This window comes from Heterodontus francisci, unplaced genomic scaffold, assembly GCF_036365525.1.
Source record: "Heterodontus francisci isolate sHetFra1 unplaced genomic scaffold, sHetFra1.hap1 HAP1_SCAFFOLD_61, whole genome shotgun sequence".
NCBI classification, from domain to species: domain Eukaryota; kingdom Metazoa; phylum Chordata; class Chondrichthyes; order Heterodontiformes; family Heterodontidae; genus Heterodontus; species Heterodontus francisci.
In genome coordinates this window covers 1,432,044-1,442,981 of record NW_027141441.1, presented here as the reverse complement: position 1 = coordinate 1,442,981, position 10,938 = coordinate 1,432,044, and the positions used below count along the sequence as shown (strand labels likewise).

The 10,938-nt window shown below is 50.9% G+C and overlaps 1 non-coding gene across 1 annotated transcript; it reads right to left on the bottom strand.

Annotated features, from left to right (window-relative positions):
* Positions 1–245: 245 nt before the first annotated feature.
* trnal-uaa (transfer RNA leucine (anticodon UAA)) lies at positions 246–328 on the bottom strand. Its single transcript has one exon. It is a non-coding gene; the product is annotated as a tRNA-Leu (tRNA).
* Positions 329–10,938: the final 10,610 nt, after the last annotated feature.

Below are 10,938 nucleotides of genomic sequence, written 5' to 3'. Positions count from 1 at the left end.
GGCAGCGGATCCTGTGAGGAACCACAATCCAGGAAGGATGAGAAGGTAATTGTCAGGGGACAGAGGAGATTAAGTTAAAGATTTACCAGTTTATAAGCAAGCGCGGAGCCAAGGAAGGGTGCTGGGGCAGATCAAATAATAGGAAGCTGTGATCAGTTGGAAGGCAAGAGTGATTAAATGACAGAAGAGATCATGGTGCAAGGCAAAAGTCAGGGAAAGAAAAAGTAACATTTAGTAAGCACAGACACCAGGAGTGGGGTTTGAACTCACGCAGATACATGTCTATTGGATTTTAAGTCCAACGCCTTAACCACTCGGCCATCCTGGTACATTAGCCAGCCACTGAAAATGAAATTTAATGTGATCCGGGTGCCATCTGGCCTTTCACAATATAAAGTTATGACTCCTCTCCCATGCTGAATTGGACCCTTCATTATTTATGAACCTCAATCGGATCACCCCTCAGTCTAGGTTTCTCTAAGGTGTAGGGTCCCAACTCTTTTAGTCTAACTTGATAACCAAGATGTCTTATACTGTGAATTCGTCGAATGTCTCTCCTCTGTACCCTTTCCAAAGCCTCAATATCACCCATCATGTGAGGAGACCAAGACTGGATACAATATTCCAAGTGAGTCCTGACCAAGGTTTCATAAAAGGACAAATTCGGGACATCTCAGATACTGAAGGAGTCCATGTCCAGAAGCAGCAAGACCTGGACAACATTCAGACTTGGGCTGCTAAGTGGCAAGTAACATTCACACCACATAAGTACCAGGCAATGACCATCTCCAACAAGAGAGAATGTAACCATCTCCCTTTGACGTTCAACAGCATTACCATCGCTGAATCCCCCCACCATCAACATCCTGGGGGTTACCATTGACAAAAGCTTAACTGGACCATTCATATAAATACTCTGGCGACAAGAGTAAATCAGATAGTGGGAATTCTGTGATGAGTAACTCAGCTCAAGGCACATGGTGAAATGCTCATTCGGAGAGCTGGAGAAATGGACTGGTCAGGTGGGCTGAAAAGTGGCAAATGGAATTCAACTTGGAGAAGTGTGAGGTGATGCCTTTGGTGAGGTCAAACACAGCAAAGGAAGACACAATTAATGGGTGAATGCTGAGAGGTGTAGAGGAAGTGAGGGACCTTGAAGTGAATGTCCACAAATCCCTGAAAGTAGCAGGATAGGTTGATAAGTTGGTTGAGAAGGCTTATGGAATCCTTTCCTTTATTAGCCAATGTATAGAATATAAGAGCAGGGAGGTTATGCTGGAACTGTATAAATCATTAGTTAGGCCACAACTTGAGTTCTGTGTGCAGTTCTGGTCACCTCATTCCAGAAAGGATGTAATTGCACTGGAGAGGTTACAGAGGAGATTTACGAGGATGTTGCCAGGACTGGAAAAATGCAGCTATGAGGAAAGATTGGATAGACTGGGGTTGTTCTCCTTGGAATAGAAGAGGCTGAGGGGAGATTTGATTGAAATGTACAAAATTGTGAGGGGTCTGGATAGAATGGATGGGAAGGGTCTATTTACCTTAGTAGGGAGGTCAGTGACTAGGGGGCATAGATTTAAAGTGATGTGTTGAACAATTAGAGGGGAGATGAGAAAAGGTTTTTTCACCCAGAGGGCTGTGGGAGTCTGGAACTCACTGCCTGTAAGGGTAGCTGAGGCAGAAACCCTCAACTCATTATAAAGGAGTCTGGATGTGCACCTCAAGTACCTGAACCTGCAGGGCTACGGTCCAAATGCTGGACAATGGGATTCAGCTGGGTGGCTCGTTTTTTGGCCTGCCTATGCTGTAAACTTTCTATGTTCTATGATTCCATGCAGACACAATGGGCCCAATGGCCTCCTTCTCCACTGTAATAATTTTGTGATTTTTGACTCTCCAAAACTTGTCAACCATCTACAAGGCACACACCAGGATGAGTGCAGCACCAACAATACTCTAGAAACTCGACACTGTTCAGGACAAAGCAGCCGCCTTGATTGTCACCCCATTCACCACCTTAAACATTCACTCCCTTCACCACTGACGCACAGTGGCAGTGGTGTGTACCATCTACCAGATGCACTGCTGCAACTCACCAAGGCTCCGCAGACAGCACCTTCCAAACCGAAGACCTCCACCACCTTGAAGGACAAGGGCTGCAGATGCATGGAAACACCACCATGTGCAAGCTCCCCTCCAAGTCACACACCATCTGATCTGCAAATATATCGCTGTTCATTCACTGATGCTGGGTCAAAATCCTGGATCTCCCTTCCTAACAGTACTGTGGGTGTACCTACACCACATGGAGTGCAGCAATTCGAGAAGGGAGCTCACTGCCACCTTGTCAAGGACAATTAGGGATGGGTAACAAATTCTGGACTTGCCAGTGTCGCTCACATCCCATGAAAGAATATGCCTCACTTTATACTCAATTGTCCTCTGAATCCAGCCCAACCCTCTATTTGCTCCAACTATCACTTCACAGCATTGCTGCTGTACCTTTAGAGATCTGTGCACTAGAACATCCAGATCTCTGCTCAAAATTATTTTCTTTTTTCCACCTACTTTAATGTTTTTCCCTGAAGGGTGTATGAATGTTGAGCATTCGCCCTGTCCACATGAATAACACTGCACTTACCCAAATTAAACATCATTTACCAGTCATGAACCCAATCTCCCAACACATTAAGATCAGCCTGAAACAGTCGAGTATCGTCTACAGTCTGAACACTCGCACAGATCTTCAAATCATCTGTCAATTTACAGATGGTGCCCCCTACACCTACATCCAGATCATTAATAAAAATAGTAAAGAGCAACAGTCCCAACACCGATCCCTGTGGGACACCACTGGTAACTGGTCTCCAAACAGATCCAGATCCATCTGTAACTACTTTCTGCCTACGTCCTGCCAGTCAGTTCCCAATCCAGATCAATATATTACCACTGATACCAGGGACTTTAATCTTATAGAGAAGCCTCTTGTGTGGAACCTTATCAAAATCTTTTGGATGAGATCAGCTAATTGAACACAGGCTGGGGATGAGGCCTAGGCCTGTCCTGCTTTGTGTGTGGGTCTCAGAACCACACAAGGTGAGATCAGCTCACTGAGCACAGGCCCATCCTGCTCTATATAGTGCTCAGTACCTCACCAAATGAGAATAACTAACACACCACAGGCCATGGAGCCTCGGCCCATCCTTCCCTGATTGCGGTTCAGTGCCAACCAGGTCAGATTAGCTAATTCAGCACAGGCCGGAGATGGAAGCTGGATCTTTCCTGCTCTGGGGGCTCCGTACCATACCAGGTGCGATGAAGTAAAATACCACAGGCCGGGGATGGAGCCTGAGATTTCCCTGTTCTGTGTGGGGCTCTGTACAACAATGTGTGAGAAGAACTATCATCCCTCAGGCTGAGGAAGGAGCCTGGGCCCATTCTGTTCTGTGTGGCTCCTACCACACTGAGTGGGATCAGTTCACTCAACACAGGCCATGAATACAACCAGGCCCTTTCCTGCTCCGTGTGGCTCAGTATCACACCAGGTGGCATCAGCTAACACAGCACAGGCTGGGGCTGGGGCTGGAGCCTGGGCCCGCCCTGCTCTGTGGGCTCAGTAACAACCCGTAAGATGAACTTTTTTCAAAAGACTTCAGTGTATTTATCTCTGTCCAACACTCTGAGGCAGCTTTCTGTGTTTATAAAGAGTGTAATTTATTGACTGGTCTCTTGGATCAAACAGGGTAACAGACAGAGGTCTGTGTGCAGAGGGTTTGGAGGTGAGCTCTGATTCCTAACGCTTTCTGGACTGTGAGGAATAAAGAATGAATGAGAGAGAGAGAATGTGGGAGAAGGGATGATGGAAGAATTTGTCCGTGAACCTGATTAAAAGTGGCTCAAACGCAAGATAATATGAAGATATCAAGAGCAGAACATTAACATAATCTGAGTTCCGCGATCTGGTCGGGTCCCATTCCCCTGAAGTGAGGAATGAACGGGTGGGGAAATTCCACCTGGAGTTATATTTGTCTCCAATGAAGATGAGTTCACAGTGAGGATGGAATAGCTCAGTTGGGAGAACACTAGATTGAAGAACCAGAATACAATCCCTGGTTTCATCAGTTTTAATTTGGTGTCTCCATCAGTTTAAGTAGAGAGAATCAGAGGGGAGATTTTCCACTCTTGACCCCATGGGCTGAATTTTAAACTAACGGTGCGGCTCTCGGCAGAGACACCGTGAGTGGGTGCCGTCACCACACGAGTGAAATGTGGCCGGCCGACCCCGATCACGGAGCAGCTGACCAATTAATGAAGGGGAGGCGTGGGGCCCATGTAAACAAGGACCAGAGGTAGGGAACGAGGCACCGATGGCACCGACATCTGACACAACGGCAGGTGCTGGCACCATATTGAAAGGACTGCCAGACCTGTATTCACTGCTGCCTGGTTTAAAGGAGTGTCTTCCTGAGAGCCCTCTGCTGTCCCAGAACCCGTTCTGCTGACTCTGCTGTCCCAGAACCCGTTCTGCTGCCTCTGCTGCCCCAGGTCCCGTTCTGCAGCCTCTGCTGTCCCAGAACCCGTTCTGCTGCCTCTGCTGCCCCAGGTCCCGTTCTGCTGTCCCAGGACCCGTTCTGCTGCCCCAAGATCCATTCTGCTGCCTCTGATGCCTCAGGACCCGTTCTGCTGCATCTGCTGTCCCAGAACCCGTTCTGCTGCCTCTGTTGCCCCAGGTCCCGTTCTGCTGTCCCAGGACCCGTTCTGCTGCCCCAAGACCCATTCTGCTGCCTCTGCTGCTCCAGGACCCGTTCTGCTGCATCTGCTGCCCCAGGACCCGTTCTGCTGCCCCAAGACCCGTTCTGCTGCCTCTGATGCCCCAGGACCCGTTCTGCTGCCCCAGGACCCGTTCTGCTGCCTCTGCTGCTCCAGGACCCGTTCTGCTGCCCCAGGACCCGTTCTGCTGCCTCTGCTGCCCCAGAACCCGTTCTGTTGCCTCTGCTGCCCCAGGGCCCGTTCTGCTGCCCCAGGACCCGTTCTGCTGCCTCTGCTGCTCCAGGACCCGTTCTGCTGCATCTGCTGCCCCAGGACCTGTTCTGCTGTCTCCGCTACCCCAGGACCTGTTCTGCTGCATCTGCTGCCCCAGGACCTGTTCTGCTGCCTCCGCTGCCCCAGGACCCGTTCTGCTGCCTCTGCTGCTCCAGGACCCGTTCTGCTGCATCTGCTGCCCCAGGACCTGTTCTGCTGCCTCCGCTACCCCAGGACCTGTTCTGCTGCATCTGCTGCCCCAGGACCTGTTCTGCTGCCTCCGCTGCCCCAGGACCTGTTCTGCTGCATCTGCTGCCCCAGGACCTGTTCTGCTGCCTCTGCTGCCCAGGACCCATTCTGCTGTCCCAGGATCCGTTCTGCTGTCACTGATGCCCCAGGACCCGTTCTGCTGTCACTGATGCCCCAGGACCCGTTCTGCTGTCTCTGCTGCCTGATAGGTAAGGAGCTGAATGCGAGCCTGCAGTGACCATCGTCCAATAGTTTTGCGATGCCTTCCTGCAGGTTCGCCTCCAGGTGACAACAGATAGGTGGAAGATCCTCTTCCCCAGGGATGGGAGGTGGAGACCTGTCCACCTGACCAAGCAAAGCTGCTTTGAGATAGTAGGTGAAGTCAGCAGCCGTGGGGTCACCCCCAAGACATGGATCCAGTGCAAGAAGTGGGTCAATGACCGGATCCGGGCTGCTCAGGCGCAAACTCAAAACACTTTGGACCCTTTGGACATTGCGCATGGCAGAGTGAGAGGGAGTGTTTGGTGGAAAGGGAGTGACCACCCAGTCATGTGTATTGGGGAATGGCAGCAGGACATGCTGCCTGAGGCTTGGCTGCATCTCGGTGGGAGGTGCACGTCAGTCATTGTATAAACTAACACAGTCCCTCGAGAGGGGCCACATGCAGGAGGAATATGTGTGTCCACATCATGGACTGCTGGACTATCACCATCAGAGATATTGGGTTTGTCCCCGCTGGGAGACTAACTTTGTTGATCATAGTGGCTGCAGGAGAAGACAGCCCACAATCGGAAAGAGCATGTCAAGACTGGCAGTGGATGCCTTATCTCCATGTCCTCATCCCGATGGAGGAGGAGGCCATGGAACAGGCCGGGCAGCAAAGCAGCTGCTCCACAGCTGATGGAGAGACAGGGACACCTACCTAAGAGAGTGAGTGAACATCTCCTGGGGCACAAGGGTGCATCTGCTGCAAAGGAGCCACACTGCTCATCTGTTCACCACTGCATCAATGGAGCTGCACAGTAGGGGTGGTTGGAATGTCACGATGGGCAGACCCTAACCCTTCAATGTCCCTGTTTTCACATGCAGGCAAGGATGAAAGACAAGAGCGAAGAGCTGGAGAGACTGGGGGACAGCCAGACACCTCTGAGGAGGAGGAGGGAGCCTCAGAGGGTGCACCGTCACATCATTCCCCTGCACCCTCCACCAGCACAGAAACCCTCACTCGGTGGGTATCTACTCGCTGTTAGATTTGGGCACACAAGCTGGTGAGCACGTCACAGACAGGCCCGGGCAGATGACGGAGGCAGTGACAGCCGAGGCCACTGGCATTTGGAAGTCTGTGGGAGGCCAGGCCCATGATGAGACCCAGGCTGATGACGTGCCTCTGGTGTCACCAGCAACACGGGAAATGCTGAAGCTGCAGCAAGAGGTCAGGCAACATCTGGCAGAGTTGCCGGAGGTTATGTGTACCCAAGTTCGGATGATGGAGGAGTCCATCCAGGCCTTGCATGCTGTACTGTCTCTGATGGGGGTGTGTCTGGCTTCCTTCCTTGAGAGATTGGTGACTCTGATGGAGAGCCAGATCCAGCCGACCAATCAGTGGCTGCCGGAGATGTGTGCAGACCTGCTCTCCATCGCTTTGTCCATGAGCTCCATCCAGCGGTGACAAGGTGAGAGGGGGGACGAGGCACCTGAACACTTCACCAGGTCCACGTCCCTCTCAGGTCAGCAGCGAGTTACAAGTGTGTCTTATAAGGGGGAGGAGCAGCTGGCTGCTACATCTGGGGCCTCCTCTCAGGGTGCTCCTGGTGTGGACAGTAGCTCCAAAGCCCCTCTGCCAGTGACACAAGTGATGCCAGTGCCTGCCTCCATCACCCTCGATGACAGAGGGGGGTCCCTGTACCTGTGCAGGAGGCCCTCAGTGTGCCGGAGCCCTCCAGGCCTCAGGCAGCAAGAGGACGGCCACCAATGTCATCCCAAGCCATGGGGCAGCAAGGTCAGCAGCCTGTCTCCACCTCAGCTGACAGAGCAAGGGGAGCACCACGTAGGAGCACGCGGAAAAGATTTCAGAAGAGCACCTAGATTCACTGAGGGGTTCACGGGTGAATGTACATTCCAGATGGATAGGGTTGTGTTTGTTGTCACACGGAATATAGAAATGATGTTCTCTCACTAAGTCTCCTTCCTATTGTTGATGCCCTTTGGGACTTCATTTAAACCGTTCCTCCCAAGGGGCTGGAAGTGAGGGACCAAGCCCTGAGTTCACAAAGCTTCGGCCTTGTCACTGTGCGATGTGTACCTGGACGCTGCAGTACAGAAGGAAGGAGGCGACAACAGGGCTGTTTAAAGCTAAGACTTTATTGCTGTGGTTCCAGAAGGTGGTAAGGCTCAAAGGAAGCTTGAATGTATAAGGGTGTCTCATGCCTCCCTTGTGTGTATCTCATGGCCCCTTTCCTGCTGTGCCTGAGGTTCTTCATCTGGCATTGCTTGGGCAGCATCCTCCTCCACATCCTCATCATCAGAGGAGACATCACACTCCACGATATCCTCACTAGTCAACACCTCACCCCTCTGTAATGCCAGATTGTGCTGTGCACAGCAAACCACCACCATATGCGAGACCCTCGCCGGGACATACTGAAGGGCTCCACTGGATCGATCTAGGCACCTGAATCTCATCTTCAGGAGACCAATGGCCTCCTTGATGGTCGCTCGGGTTGACCCGCAGCAGGTGTTGTACCTCTCCTCTGCATCCGTGCGTGGGTTCCTCACAGACGTCAGTAGTCATGTCCTCAGTGGGTAGCCCTTGTCTCCAAGGATCCATCTCTGAAAGCGGATGGGGCCGCGGAAAGGTTCTGGCACCTGGGAGTGCCTTGGTATGCAGGTGTTGTGGCTGCTTCCCGGGATTTGTGCACACACCTATGGGATCCATTTGCAGTGGTCGCAGACCAATTGCACACTGAGCAAGTGGAAGCCCTTCCTGTTGAAGGCTGCTGGCTGGTCTGCAGGAGCCTTGATGGTCACATGGGTGCAGTCAATGACACCCTACACCTGGTGGAATCCAGCGATGGCCCCAAATCCTATAGCTCTCTCAGCTTGACTGTTTGGATCAATGTGCACATAGTCACCGGCCCTCCTGAACAGGACATTGGTGACCTCGTTGATGCACTGATTCACTACAGACTGTGAGATTCCACACATATCTCCAGTGGATCCCCACAATGATCTGGTGGTGCAGAAGTTCAGTGGCACGGTGACCTTCAGTGACACTGGCATCAGGTGCCCACCAAGTCGCATGGGGCACAGCTGCATCATGGCAGAGAGATCAGTGACGACCTCCGTGGAGAGGTGCAGTCTGCGGAGACACTGTCACTCGGACATCTGCAGGTTGTTGAACCTCGGCTGACGTGTTCCTCTGCCTCCTTCTCCGGCCTCCTGTTCGAGGCTGGCCTTCCTGTGGGCCCCCAAGCTGCTGTGGTGCCCCTGCTGGTGCCTGCGCCTCCCTCCCTTCCTCTCTACTCCTCCTCCTCCTCCTCAATGGGAGCCACGAATCAGGCCCATGACAGGTTGCCCCTCCCTGAGTGCAAGGCCTGCACAGTAAACAACACCCAGCCACATTTGCCTCATTTGTCATCCTCAATGAAGTGGCACTGCCCCAATGGCACCCTCGTGTTGTTCCCTCTGCAGAGCTGGCACATTGGCCCCCACTCCTGACAGTGTTTCCCCATGCCCTTTCCCCCTCCACCCTTACTGCCAAGTGACGCTGCCTCACCCGATAGCTTCCCAGTGAAGCCAACACTCAGCTCCCACCTCCCAGTTGCCTCCTTTAACCAGGCGAGGCTCTGAAGCCCCGTGGTTCCCGTGTGCTATTAGTTCAATTGGATCCAGTGAATAAAATTGCTGATAATTGGATTCATAAATACTTTAAATGCCTTCTTGCCGTGTGGATGTGCGAAGTCTGCCCTCCATGTCAGCCGCCGACAGAAAAATCAGGTCCAACATCTTCCATCCCTATTTTATACTCCCCCCCTCCCCCTCCCCGGCCTCCATTCCCGTCTCCAACGGTCCCTTAAAATTCTGGCCCATGTCTCCAAGACTAATGGGAGTGAAACTACATCTGCTCCTTAGACTGAACAGGGAGAGCTGCTCTCTCTGTGTTTAAAGTGAATGAATCTGATCTTTACCTTGTCTTACTGGAACGTTCACTGTCTGGAAATGTCTGTTTGAAAATGTTTTCCTGTTATATTAATGGAGCAGAGGAGCAGATGTGAGGTACTGTTGAACAGAGAGGTTTGGAAGTGGGTGAAGGGATGGAATGACGGTGTAAGTGAGAGGTGCAGTGAGTTGGCCATTCTCAATAGAGTGTCAGGAATGAAGGTCAGAGGAACAGACCAGGCTGGAAACACAGAAAGAGCGAGGAGAAGCTGGTGTGAAAAACAGAGATTAAACAACGGGCTTGTTCTGTTGGTTTGGGTCTGGTGTTTAGAATACCCGGAATCTGGGTTCACTTCCCTTCCAACTCAGCGAATTGTATCAACATTATGTTCATAAAACCAGAGAATGATACCCAAAGAAGGAGACCATTTGGTCCATTGTGTCAGTGCTGTCTCCTGTAATCTGTACATTTTTCCTTCCAGTATTTATCCCAATTGCTTTTCAAAGTTACGACTGAAGCTGCTTTCAAGTCCTGATCAGACAGTGCATTCCAGATCACAACACATCACTGTATAAAAAATCATTCCTCATTTCGCCTCTGGTTCTTTTCTCAATCACCTGATAAATACATCCTCTGGTTACTGACCTTTTTGCCACTGGAAACAATTTCTCCTTATTTAACTTATTAAAAACCTTCTTGATGATGTCACATACTAGACTGCCAGTAAAACTGAAGCCCATGGAATAAAAGGGACAATGACAGCATGCATATGAAGTTTGCAGACTGATAGGAACATAGGAGCAGGAGTAGGCCATTCAGCCCGTCGAGCCCACACTGCCATTCAATATGATGATGACTGATTGTCCACTTCAATGCCTTTTTCCCACACTCTCTCCATCTCCCCTATGTCATTTGTATTTAGAAATCTGTCAATCTCTGCTTTAAACATACGCAATGACTGAGCTTCCACAGCCCTCTGAGGTAGAGAATTCCAAAGATTCACAACCCACTGAGTAAAGAAATTTCTCCTCATCTCTGTCCGAAGTGGCTTTCCCCTTATGTTGAAATTGTGTCCCCTGGTTTTAGACTCCTCAACCGGGGGAAACATCTTAGCTTCATCTACCTGTCTATCCCTTCAAATATTTTGTAAGTTTCAATGAGATCACCTCTCATTCTTCAAAACTCTAGAGAATACAGGCACAGTTTCCCCAATCTCTCTTCATTTGACAGTCCCGCCATCCCGGGAACAAGTCTGGTGAACCTTCGTTGCACTCCCTCTATGGCAATGATATCCTTCCGAAGGTAAGGGGAACAAAACTTCACACAGTATTCCAAAGTGTAGACCAACCAAGGTTATATACAATTGAAGCAAGGCTTCACTACTCCTGTACTCAAATCCTCTTGCATATCCTCGAACATATCATTAGCCTTCCTAATTGCTTGCTGCACCTGCATGTTAGCTTTCAGTCACTTATTGACAAGGACACCCAGGCCCCTTTGTACAT